General features: G+C 44.3%; 1 protein-coding gene across 3 annotated transcripts in view; it reads left to right on the forward strand.

Moving 5' to 3' along the window:
• kcnab1a (potassium voltage-gated channel subfamily A regulatory beta subunit 1a) overlaps nt 1-10,162 on the forward strand; it is a 104,223-nt gene extending 94,061 nt beyond the window's left edge. For all 3 annotated transcript variants that reach the window (XM_084020200.1, XM_084020199.1, XM_084020201.1), the window contains exon 15: nt 10,145-10,162. The gene's annotated coding sequence lies outside the window, so the exon portion shown is untranslated. The remainder of the gene's footprint in view (nt 1-10,144) is intronic.
• The last annotated feature ends 2,070 nt before the right edge of the window (nt 10,163-12,232 follow it).

Consider the following 12,232-nt stretch of genomic DNA (forward strand, 5'->3'; position numbering starts at 1 on the left):
TCTTTGGGATGCGTCGATACCGAATATCGAGCCGCGAATGACTCAACAAGCCAACAAGTTTGGACCAATGTGTTGCTACATTTTAAATGTTAATTTCCGTTGATTCTTTTCTTTTTGTTACATACATTTGCTGGAGAACGCTCACTTGAGGGAGGAGCACTGGTGAAAGAGGCTGAGTGGTAGTTAGGTGTTTGGTACACCTCCTAAGAATATACATCTCAGTGAATTAAATGTTTAGCGATTAGCGGATGCCGAGGGATTGTTTGACCACACAGCTGTGCGGCTTCATACATCCTGCACATGTGTTTACACAAACGCATCTGCGAACATCCCCGGTGTGCGTTTGTGTCTTTTGGATGCGAACAACGCGCCATATGGGGAGCACGAGTGATCAGACGATGTGGTTCCAGAACATGTGCGAGATAACAGAAGGAATTCTTCTTGGATATATTGCATGTCTGACCTACTTAATATAAAAACGGGATCAAAGCTGCGGCGCTCCTGCAGACTGACTGTTTCTGCTGCCGCGTTTTGATTTTGGGGGTTTGTTTCAGACACATTTACTTTAACTTGTTTGTCTTACTCCCCATCTTTTTCCAGTAATAACAATAATCTAACTATACATCAACTTTACAGTATAAAGTACTTTAATAGTACAGCAAAACCCATATCCATCAGCTGCATACGCCTTCATAAGCAGTTGAAGTTCACAGCAGGTAAAATATATTTCTCTGAGAAACGTGTCAAATTATTTTATGCTTTTGTGTTCACAAAGCAAGGTCAAAGATATTCCCTCCAAATGACACCCTGGTTCCATGACATGCGGCTGGCATGCACCGTTTGCATGTGGATCCGTGGGTTTTGCATGTTAAACACCACCTATGGCTAATGTGTGTGTGTGTCAAGAAGGGATTGTGTGCCGAGGCCACTGATGGCATGGTAATAACAAACATATTTGCATGATGCACTGCATGTATGCATGTAAGACTGTGAATACGGGAGTGCTTTGTTTGCTGGTGTGCGTGTCGCTTTGATCATATGTTCAAGGTGCATGTGTGAGTCAGTTAATGTCCAATTCCCTGTGAGAGGTTGACACACTTGCATGAGAGAGTGTAAATGCGTGTGTGTGTGTTTGTGTGCTACTGGGCGAGGCGGCAGCCAAGGTCTTATGAGAAGAGTGCTGTGCGTGTTGGGGGGGGGGGGGGGGGGGGGGGGGATAAACGTGATAGTGAATGGGATGCTAAATGAGGAGTGGACGAGGTGGGCAGGAAATGTGTGACTGCTAGTCTGTGTGTTTACATGTGTGAACCGTTGTCCTAATGAAATGTGAAAGCCCTCCAAGTCACCTCTGCCCTCCCCCCTGCTGTACTGAATCCCATCGGACCCTCTCTCCCCCCTCTGTCTCGCTCTCTCTCACACACACACACACACACACACACACAGACTGACACACACGTTCTCTCTCCTTCGCACATAAACACACATGCGTGCACAGCTCGTGTTAACATGGAAGCGTTAGCGTGGAAAGAGGTCCTCTCTCTGTCTTCTCTATCCTGTGAGACGAGGCTGTCCCTGGGCATGTTGAGAGTACAGCTGGCAGTCCGGGAGCCTCCAGACACACACACACACACACACACACACACGTACATGCATGCAGACAGACAGGCACGCTAGGCAGTAGGTCATGAAGCCGCTAGCGTGAAGAATAGACGGGTCTGACACCAGAAACGCAGACAGCATCGCTGACATGCACTGGGGAGCATTACTAGGATAACAATGGCGTGTTTCACTCTGACTCCGTGTGTGTGTGTGTGTGTGTGTGTGTGTGTGTGTGTGTGCGTTTAAGCATCATTGTATGATAACAACATGTGTGAAACCTCACTGGTGGTTTATGTAAGAACATGTTAATTAAACAATACTCACTAACTGTAACCCCCCCCATCCCAATGTTGAAGTTTAGTCTACAACAGACAAGACTACCGTGTGTTCACCAAACACAGTGGTTAGGCCTCGTTCTGTAATGTTAAAAATGTAAAAGTAATTTAAAATACAAGGAAATAGACTGAAATAACCTTACCATACAATACTAGGCCTAAATATCTTTTGTATTCAAGAAGAACAATGGTATGTATGTCATGTCTTCCACATGGACATGCAGTCTTTTAGCACAATATCATGTATGTAGTCATAAAATGCATATTTAGATATTCAGGCCAAGACTCCCTTTTCTGCTCATTGTTCAGCAACTTGAGACCTGAGATTGAGAGACCATGTGTACGACCGGATTGTTTCACAAGGAGTCAGTTTACAAGCCAATCTTAAAAAGATAAATAATAGTCAAGACAACAGCAGGTGGGGCCCGAGATTGCATTTCGACCAATACGGACTGTTTACCTCCATTCAACCGAAGCCTGCTCGAATGTGATTGGTCAATACTGTTGAGACTACAAACAGAAACCAGATACCAAAATCTTGCACGTTGCCTATAGATACTGTCATAAGACTGCTGGATGTGTTTATAGATATTATGGCAACCGTAACAAACGGGGCTTGGCAAACTGTTAATTTCTAACATTCACCCATGAGTCATATTGGTTCAATAAGCAAGTATTCACTTAAGATTCGTGTCACCAAATTAAAACCCAACAACATTTATTTCCAGTGAACTAATTAGAACAAGATGTGTGCCTTATAGAGCAATGATGTAGGTATTTTAAAAGATGAGTGGGTGAGTGAATGAGTGGGTGAGTGAGTGGACGTGTGAAGAAAACAGGCTAATAAAGAGAGGAACCATGAGTAATCTGTTCTTTATTTCTTCTTGTCAAGTCCTTATAAATCGATCAGGATGAGAGGGTTTCCTGGCACTCCCCCTGACGTTCCCGGGATGCTCTGTGACATTACTGGAAACTTCATAAACGACAGCTGTACATCTGTGCTGGTGGAGAGATCCGGGGCTGCTGGCCCACTGATGCAACATAGTGTGTGCGTCTGTGTGTGCGCGTTTCTGCCGTAGATGACTTGTGGGGGATGAAGCGGTAAAACCTCTCAAGATAGCTCCAACGTTTTCACACATGTTGGCGTTATCTCCATACGTAGGCAGACGATGTGTGCACAGACACATGGACACACTTGCAGCTGTGTTCCAGATGGGTCAGTGGTCCTCCAGTCAATCACACAACAGGACTCGACCGCTGCACAAAGCAGGTAGCAAAGCAGAATATTTTCCGTATTCCCCGCTCCCACGTCAACTCCCAGCCCCGGTCTGTATTTCAGTTTCCCTCTCTCGCATTTACTCCCCTCTATCAGTCTCTATCAGACTGTGTAGGGATTTCTCTGGCCTGTCTCACTCTCTCTGGCTTATCTGATGTCCTTCATTGTTTACTCCATAACAATTTGATGCCACTCCACCGTCCGTCATATATGAAACTGAAGCCAGCAGCCCGTAAGCTTAGCTTAGCATAAAGACTGCAAACACCCATTAATGGCTTGGCTCTGTCCACGGGTGATAAATTCGGCCTACCAGCACCCCAAACCTCAGCAATAAACATGTTATATCTTGTTTATTTAAAGCGTAAAAATGATGATTTTGTTTTTAACGAGGAGTACGTGCGAAAGTCACGGCCCAGCCAGGAAAGTTACCCACATGACAAATTGCTTTTACACTTCAGCTCCAGTTTAATATATGGTGTATTCGCCAAAATGTCAAACTCCTTTGATTCATGTTTTCTGTCTTACACAGAGGGAGGAGGGTGTGGTACTTTCACGTCCTCACAGAAAGAAACCATCCGACTGGTCCAGATTAGTTCTGCGTATCATTTCTGGGAAGGCTGAATAAGATCCTACACACATGTTTAGACTACAAACTCATGGCACTTCTTGTATGTTGAATCCCCACTTAACAGGAACTGAGTCACCCGGATCTCTTTTGACGCAATCTTTCCCTTCATGTCTCCTGTCCATGCAGCAGGTGTATGAAAGCACAAGGCCAGGAGGTGGAGCTAAAGTCTTCATGTTCAGCACAAATGAGTTTAGTGGTATTACTAATGAAATGACAGCTTGTCTCGCTGGGGAGAAACAGTCTCTAGTTTTGCTTCCTTTCATGCGGAGGTTGGAGATCAGGATCAGATAGAGAGCTGGTGATCTTTCTCAAGGACTCTGCGGGGAGTGTGTTTATCCTCAGAAGGTCATGAGCTGCGGATGGAGGACGACTTGTTGTTCATTATACCACCCTGCTGCCTACACTTCCTGGACTTTGTGTCACACCAAAACTAGATTTATCCTCTGCTTTTCTACTCCCCTTCCGATTCCTCCTCTCCTCTCGTGCCACCCTGCCCTTTTGCCAGGAAATGAGGTGATTGACTCTCGTTTCAGACCACGCCGCAACACAAAGGCAACTGCCGTACACACGCTTCCTGTGGAGGATAAAGTTCAACCCCTGTGTGAGTCAGTTGTCCACACACAAACACGCTGGTGCGTACGCGTTTATTTAGCGTCCGAAAAACAGGCACGCACATGCGCAAGCTAACCCCTTCACCTTTAAGTCCAATAAAGAAAGTGAGTTTGTGGCGCTTGCAACGGGAACGCAAACACAACGTATAGAACGCTTAGAACAATGCTTGTGTTCAGGACCCTCTGGTGCATGCACGGAGACAGAGAGGGGAAGCAATAAATGAATAGTCCGTCCTGGCAACAAGCTGTTTTCCTGTCAACATTGCTGTTTCTGTGCGTGAGTGTGTATGTGGGACCATTCTGCCAAAAGTGTTTTTCCAGCCAGGAAATGGTGGAGTGTCATTCTTTCTCTCATCCTCCACCACTCAGTCAGTCAATATACTTGAAATCCTAACACCAGCCAACAGCCCTCTAGCTTGCGTTCTCGTCTTTTTGTCAGTTCTCTCTCCATTCGTCTGATGTCTTTGTACGCACGCCATTCAGAGTGATGGACGGTCAGTGAGGGAGGATGACGAGGAAACTTAATATGACAGGAGAAGGAGAAGAAAAGGGTATCACAGATCAGTGGGAGAGGGGGAGAGACGGACGAGACAGAAGAGATGATATCAGAGTTTTGCACCGGTGGATGCTAGAGCCTGTATCATTCATTTACCGCGTAATTATTACTATTATTATTATTGTAATATACAGGTTACAGCCAGAACAAAACAAGATCATATTTGTCTTGATGGTGAAAAAAAGAGCAGTGGCCATTGCATCTTCAAAATTGGATTGTGAATATCCACAGTAATCATTTGCAATTAAATGGTAGATGAAAGGCCAATGGGTCAGCAAAATCATTGGGAATCAGTCTTTTGGGGCCATAGATAATCTTGCTCTGAAACAAATTTTGGGACCAATGTTTGACACTAAAACCCCCCACCGCATGCAATCAGGGTCACTAATAAGATCCGGAGGAAAATCAGGATGCTTGAGGGAGGAAAAAAAATGGCAGATAAGATTAAAAGTGACATTTGACTTCCTCTGTCTAAACTGGATTACATGTCTCATAGTAACCAAACATAAACAGATATACATGTCTCCATACAGCTAGTTACCATCGCATACGGGGTAATATGTGGCTGATTACACAGTTTAACAGATGTCACCACTTATACCATTTATAGAGATGCAAGCAAAGCAACCTTTGCCACTTCCTGAACAAAAAGAGATGTTTTATGTTCTCTTTTCTGTCCGTTTCCTGGGCCTTCCAGTTTCTGTGGTTAAAACCTGCACGCCAGGGGCGGTGCTGGTCACTATGGCGATGATTGCACCACTTGGTCGAGTTCGTACCCTGGTCAACCGGCTTTACAGTGTCTCAGGCAAAACGGTGAAGGCTTCAGGCTCTAAAACGGACTGAATTTAATGTTGTTAAACACCCATATTCATAGCGGAGGCTTTTAAGCTGAGGAACAGCTGAAAACGCTTTAAATCCAAAGATCATAAAGGCAGCGTATTATCTCATACTGACTGGGTTAGCCTGAGTGTAATAATGTTACGTGGGGATAAATGTAAAGAAGATTAAATTAAATTAAAGTTTTTTTACTTTTTAGTTCAGTCAATCTTAGCAAAGTAAGTCTGTAAAGAATAAAATTCAAATATAACACTAAATAAACACAAACATTCACAAGCCACGTACACACACACGTGTGCTTCACTCAGCAATTCCAGCAAAAGTACAGCAGGACAGTTAAGTTATCTTCTCCAGAACTGATCAGAAGAATGGAAAGAGAGAGACGTTCCCGAAGGCTTTAGTGAAGGAAAGCGCGGCGTCTGACGGAGAAAGGAAACCAGCAGATCACACCACTCTGAGGGAATGTGACGAGCACGTTAAGCTCAGGGGGTCAAAGTTGAACTCGGGACGTCACATGAAGAGGGAAAGGGAAAGTCGATGCCTCGGCTTTCGTATACGGAAACTAAAATGAATCATTAACTTGCTTTTTTGATATGACTGGAAACAGGAATTCTCTTTCACAACACGCAGGGCTGCACAGAAAAAACACACAAACACTAACTTCTATAAACAGTAACATATTATTGATAGCATAACAGTGTAAAGATATAAAGGAGCGGTAGATAATGATGCTGCTAATGCTCCCTGTAAATAATAACTCTTATTTTTAACTTAACAAAGGGGGGAGGGGGAAGTAGAAGATTTAGAGGAGGAGGTCAAGGAAGGTATCTGAGACATTCCTCCACTCCAAACCTGCTGGGCTGGTTTCTGGGTCATTAAAATTCCTCCTCTGCTCTCCTCACTTCTCCTCTCTGAAGCCACAGTTTCTGCCCCAAGCGACATGTTGGCTCATGTCCACCTGCTCAGCCTCACCTCCTCTCCTCCCCCTCTCTCTCCCCCTCTCTGTCCCCCCTCTCTCTCTCTCTCTGTTATCTCCCTGCTGCAGAGCACATTGCTTTTCCTCTGTGAGTCAAGAAGACACATTTCCCTACGAGTTTTCCCTCCGTATCCTTCTGGCTGCCTTGTGTTTCCCCTCTCTGCCACTCCTTTCTTGCTTTTCTCACATCCAGATGTGATCGCAATAATTTCTCCTTGACAGCACAGATCTTAGTCATCCCTTCATTTTTTTTGTCTTCTTTCACTGCCTTCCAACTATTTTTCCTCTCCCTTCGTCTCACCTTCCTCTCCCCCGGTGTCTGCTCTCCCTCCCTGTCCAGCCGGGCGTGTGAGGCGGTATTCTCTGGAGTGTCACTTCTGCTCAAATCTGAGATGATAAAGCAAACAAAGTAAACGTCGAACCTGCCCAGACTCCTTACCGCTTGTTTAAGTTTCCGCTGCCAACGACAACCACAACAAAAACAGCCGTGACCTGACTGAAATATGTGCAGGCAATCCGAGTTCCCCGAGCACTTCCAAATGTCACCTACACAACGGAGAGCACAACAGAAACAGCATGGGCAAGCATGAAATGAAGCTGGCAAACAGCTTCAGTATTTGGTGCTCATCGTTCACATTGATTGAGGATTCTCTTTAACATTGTTTTATTGTGTGATTTGTCTCTGTTTAGTGGCAAATAATTTACAATACTTCACTTTTAAATGGCAAAGCAGGTATATACGAGTCTGACCATCTAATAAACAATACAAAAAAGTGAGCGATGTGATTCAGTTCGATGCTAAGTAGACGTTTGATGAATGAAATAACTGCAATATTTAATACACTTCAAACTTCATTGAATAGTAGACGGTGTAATCACAAAAACTGCCCACTGCTCTTTGATGAATGGCATGCACCCAAGACCTGCTGACCCACAGTGCACATGAACAACCACACACAAGCTCCCCCTCCTCCCCCCAGGCTAATCCCCCCCCCCCCAAGAGCTAGAGCTTGCCTTTGATCAACATACATTGTCAAGGCACACTGGGTGACCTGTGTGTGTGTGTGTGTGTGTGAGGGGGAGAATCAGAAGTTTGGGTGGGGGTGGGAGGTCCTAACCTGAAGTGCCTGATATTGTTGCGCTACTTCCTGCCCTCTAAAGCCCTGACCCGGGGAAGCATGGCCAAAGAGTCTTTTGTTTAGCTGACCCTCCACCTCTCCTCTGCCCCTCCCCGTCTCCCTTCTCCCCCTCTTTCTTTCTTCTTGACCTCTATTCCCTCTCTCCTTGAACCTCAAACATACACTAATGCCAAACTCATGGAATTGATCATCAAAGAGACCACCAGAGCACACGCTCACACAAACACACACTCTCTCTGTCTCTCTCTCTTGCTCTCTCTCTCTCACACACACACACACATGCATTCCTATTATGTTGCCATAGCAGCAGTGATCCCGATATCAAGCTCTGAACCTGTAAGCGAGTAGGTCATTCTCACCTTTAGGGGTCTACTCAGACACATCAGATGTGACACTGAGACGGATCCGTCCACGGTTAAAGTATGGCTAGAAGCTTGGGAAGTCTTAAAGAAGGGTAGCATGCGTTACCCACGGTGACGCGTTGGTGAAGGAAAAGGCGGATAAAGAAGTCACTGATCAGCAGCAGCAACGTGGCGTTGGGGATGCTAACCGTGGTCTGTCCGTCTGTTGGTCCAGACCGAAATATCTCAACAGCTATTAGATGGATAACAGACATCCATGGTGGTCAACGGAGGACATTTATTATGTTCTAGAGAAAAATGTTAATTTTAGAAAACGTCAAATGAATAAACCACGGACCCAAAAGCTCATATTAGGACTCATTCCATTTATTTAAACTTGAGGTTTACACACATCTAAAGCTATACTGTAATGCACCTCCACTGCGTCCCTGGTTTCCAGCCCCCTTCCCAATAGTGCGAACCCCGTATATGCATGCTACTACATGTGACCCAGCTGTAACACGGCCAATGGCACCTAGTTCACTGCGTAAAAGACGCGCTGGCACGTGTGCAGACAACGCATGCAGGAATGTTCAAAAGCAATCTCACGCACAACGAATCTAGTTGGTATTTTAGGATTCCACTCGGTGGACTTCAACTAGCATGCTTGTCATAGCTCTTCTAGTTATTTCTGGTAATATAATGTTGTCAGAGAGAGAGAGAGTGCGAGAGAGAGAGAGATTTACAGGTAGCCTGACTGGTTAGATCACAAAAACAATGAGTCTGTGTGTGTTGTGTTTCAGAGCGAGAGGATAATGAGAGTGTGTGTCTGAGTGTGTGCAGACCAATGTGTTGAAGGAAGCTGAGAAATGAAGCCGTGAAGGGATCCTCATAATGGGGCAGTGCTACTACCACAGAGTTTCCCCTCCAGCATTTCAGCCCATTAACATCCCCGTTCAATCATCTACCTGGTTACATAATCTCATTTTTTTTTTGCCCTTCTTGCCTTTTGACAAATGACAATGTCTCACATATTTCTGGCTGACCTTTTTGCAACGAAGAGATCTCTCCCCGGTGTTTCCAGTTTGTTTGCGTGTGTGCAATTGTAGCACACTATGCAAAGAGAAGACACAAAAACTATTTCAGTCACAGATCACCTCAAATACCTTCACATATAAGCTGCCCTGCAATAAGAATAGTTGTTTAAGTGCCCGGACGAAGGTACGGTTCACCCTGCACGCAGCACAGAGCAGGTGTTGTGAACCAACGACCTAGAAATGTATGATTTAGATTCGAAGCAACCACTGTAAGACAAGTAGGCGTGTTTAAATGTTCTATTCAGCCCCACTGCTTTTGTCTTAATGCCACTTTGACTTACGCATATCTCATATCCTCCTGTTGGTGCTGCGCACATGTTTTCCGGGTGTCGTGTTATGACGTTCTAGCATAAGTTTAGTCAGGAAGAATATACTTTTGCATGATCAGGCCAGCCCATTTTTTTTTATCAAACATCCCATCATTTACTCCTCTACCTCACAATTTCCTTGCTGTAGTTGTCAATCATGATCAGCTGTTCTCTTCTATCCAATAGCACAATGGCATGCCTTCGTTATTAGCCTATCATGTCGCTGCTGTGTCTTCTGAACTATATTTGCCTCTCTATCTTTAGTACGTTCATGCTACTGTTACAACTCCAAAGACTCCGTTAAGACTTTATCATTATCAGTCTTGAATGATAAAGTGTTATTGACAGTATTCATGTGGATATTTCACCCAACCCATGCACTCTTTTATTTCTATGGTGTCTCATCTCTTGCTCAAAACACAAATAAAGGTCATGGCACAGCTCAAAGGTGGTATACGAAGCAGTTTCCATCTGAGAGAATAGAACAAGCTGTGTCTCTGACTCACATACATGGAGCACCTGCTATGGGCGTTGGAAGTTACACATATCTGGAAGTTTAGTCATATAAAGTCAATAGCCTCAGCAGGTTATTCACACTGCTTTCTGTTATGTCAGTGAAGCCTATCGGTTGTGGGAGAATTATTCAGATCATGACTTGACAACAAAGTACACAAAATTGCATTCAGAATGTTACTTGAGCAAAGGTTAACATCAAGTGTACAGTACTCAGTAGGCAGAATGGTGAAATGTGTGTAAAATCCAGATATTTGCCGGTTGACATTCACGTGAAGGAGACGACTGACCATAATGACAATAATTACACAACAAGACTTTCAGAATATTTTTTTTATTATGGCACCCACGGGTTCCACTGCCAATCCGACACCAATTATCTCAATAAAATTTATTTTTATGTTTCCTTGCCGTGGAACCATTGTGTGCTCGAAACAGGCGTGTCAAGGCTGAAAGTCTGTCACCAGCGTTAACTGATCTGCCTCCAGTAATTGTGTTATGTGCAGGCATGTGAACAGATAAGATTCAGACGGTGGGGGCTGAAACGCGGCACCTTCACCCAGCCGCTCTCAAAGACCCACCCAAATGTCCTTTTCATGTGCTTCGGCTTCGTGGACGTGGTCGACTGTTTGTTTCGTTTGGGTCTAAGTGTGGCCGCCGTGGATTTAAAAACAAACCTGGGTTTGAGTTCCTGCTCCGGCAAGCACCCACCCTGCCGATCTGACCTTTGCCCTCCTTTTTCAGGGAGTGGACAGAAATTGACTGATGAAGCATCAATACAAGTGCATTTTTGCTCCGAGCACGATCCTGTATTTGTGAGTTTATCTGAGCTTCGCCAAGTAAATACTTAAATACTTAATACTCCGATAGAACTCCCAGTACACATACTGACACTCTCTAAGGAACATTGTGTTATTTTCAGTCAGCTGATAGTCCTTCTGTAGTGTTTCTATTACACTTCATAACAGCACTCCTTTCTAGGTGTATGAAAGGCTCATCACAGTACTTGTTGTTTCATGTGTTCAGATCACTCACAGACTTTTGTAAGACAACAAGCGAGCTGGGGTTGGCAGGCAGGTATCTGTTTTATAGGGCGTCCTCTGAGACAAGTCAAAACTTGAACAATAGGACGTCGTTATGCATGTCAGCTGAGGAGGAATGCTGGAGATCCGTCGGTATGCAACCAGGCAATTACTCTCATATACGTCAGCTCTCCAGTGTCTTCAGCAGCAAGCCTGTAATTTCACAATTACTAACCCTCATTGGAACTGCTTTAACAGCAGAGCGTTTGACTGGAAGATGGTTGCACATAATTTTCTGTTAATCTCTGACCTCTTAAAACTCTCGGCCTGTACGTGGAGAAAGAAATTAGTAATTTAAAAGGTTAGCAAAGATCCCTTGGTGGTTTGTGGGTGTTTAAAATGGTTTGGATGTAAATTGCTGTGGCACATTATCAGCGTTGTCCTTTTCACCTTTGTCTTTGGTGTTGAGGGGGTGATAAATATGTAATTAATCTCATGAATAACATATTAGATGTGGTGTTTCCTGCGTAGCGGCTTCCACAGAGGTCCTGGGAGGGAAATAAAGGTGACTTTAATTTCCTGTTATTTCACTTAGAACAATAGGAAAACAAGATTGAATGTTTTCTCCTCCTGCTATCTGCCATCCTTAGAGAGCCAAACTGTACACTAAATCCTGATGGATTAAATGTTTGATCGAGTATATGGATGCAGGGATCCTTATATAACCTATAAAAACTCTCTAACTCCTGTTTAAAGGGAATAATAGAGCTGAGAGAGAGACTGCCACATCAGGATTATCGTAAAAGCTCATCTGATGTCACATTATTTGGACACAGTTTTCATAAACGTATATCTCTGGCCACACCAAGCTTGTTCCTAAAAGATTCCCTGGATTTGTTTCAGCTATAATCTGACGTATACAACCAGGTGGCAAATTTGCATTTTGGCGCTAGAGACCAGCCCGTTCAAGAAACCCTCTCTTTGGAAACCGCTT

This window comes from Eutrigla gurnardus (assembly GCF_963514095.1).
Source record: "Eutrigla gurnardus genome assembly, chromosome: 10".
Lineage (NCBI taxonomy): Eukaryota > Metazoa > Chordata > Actinopteri > Perciformes > Triglidae > Eutrigla > Eutrigla gurnardus.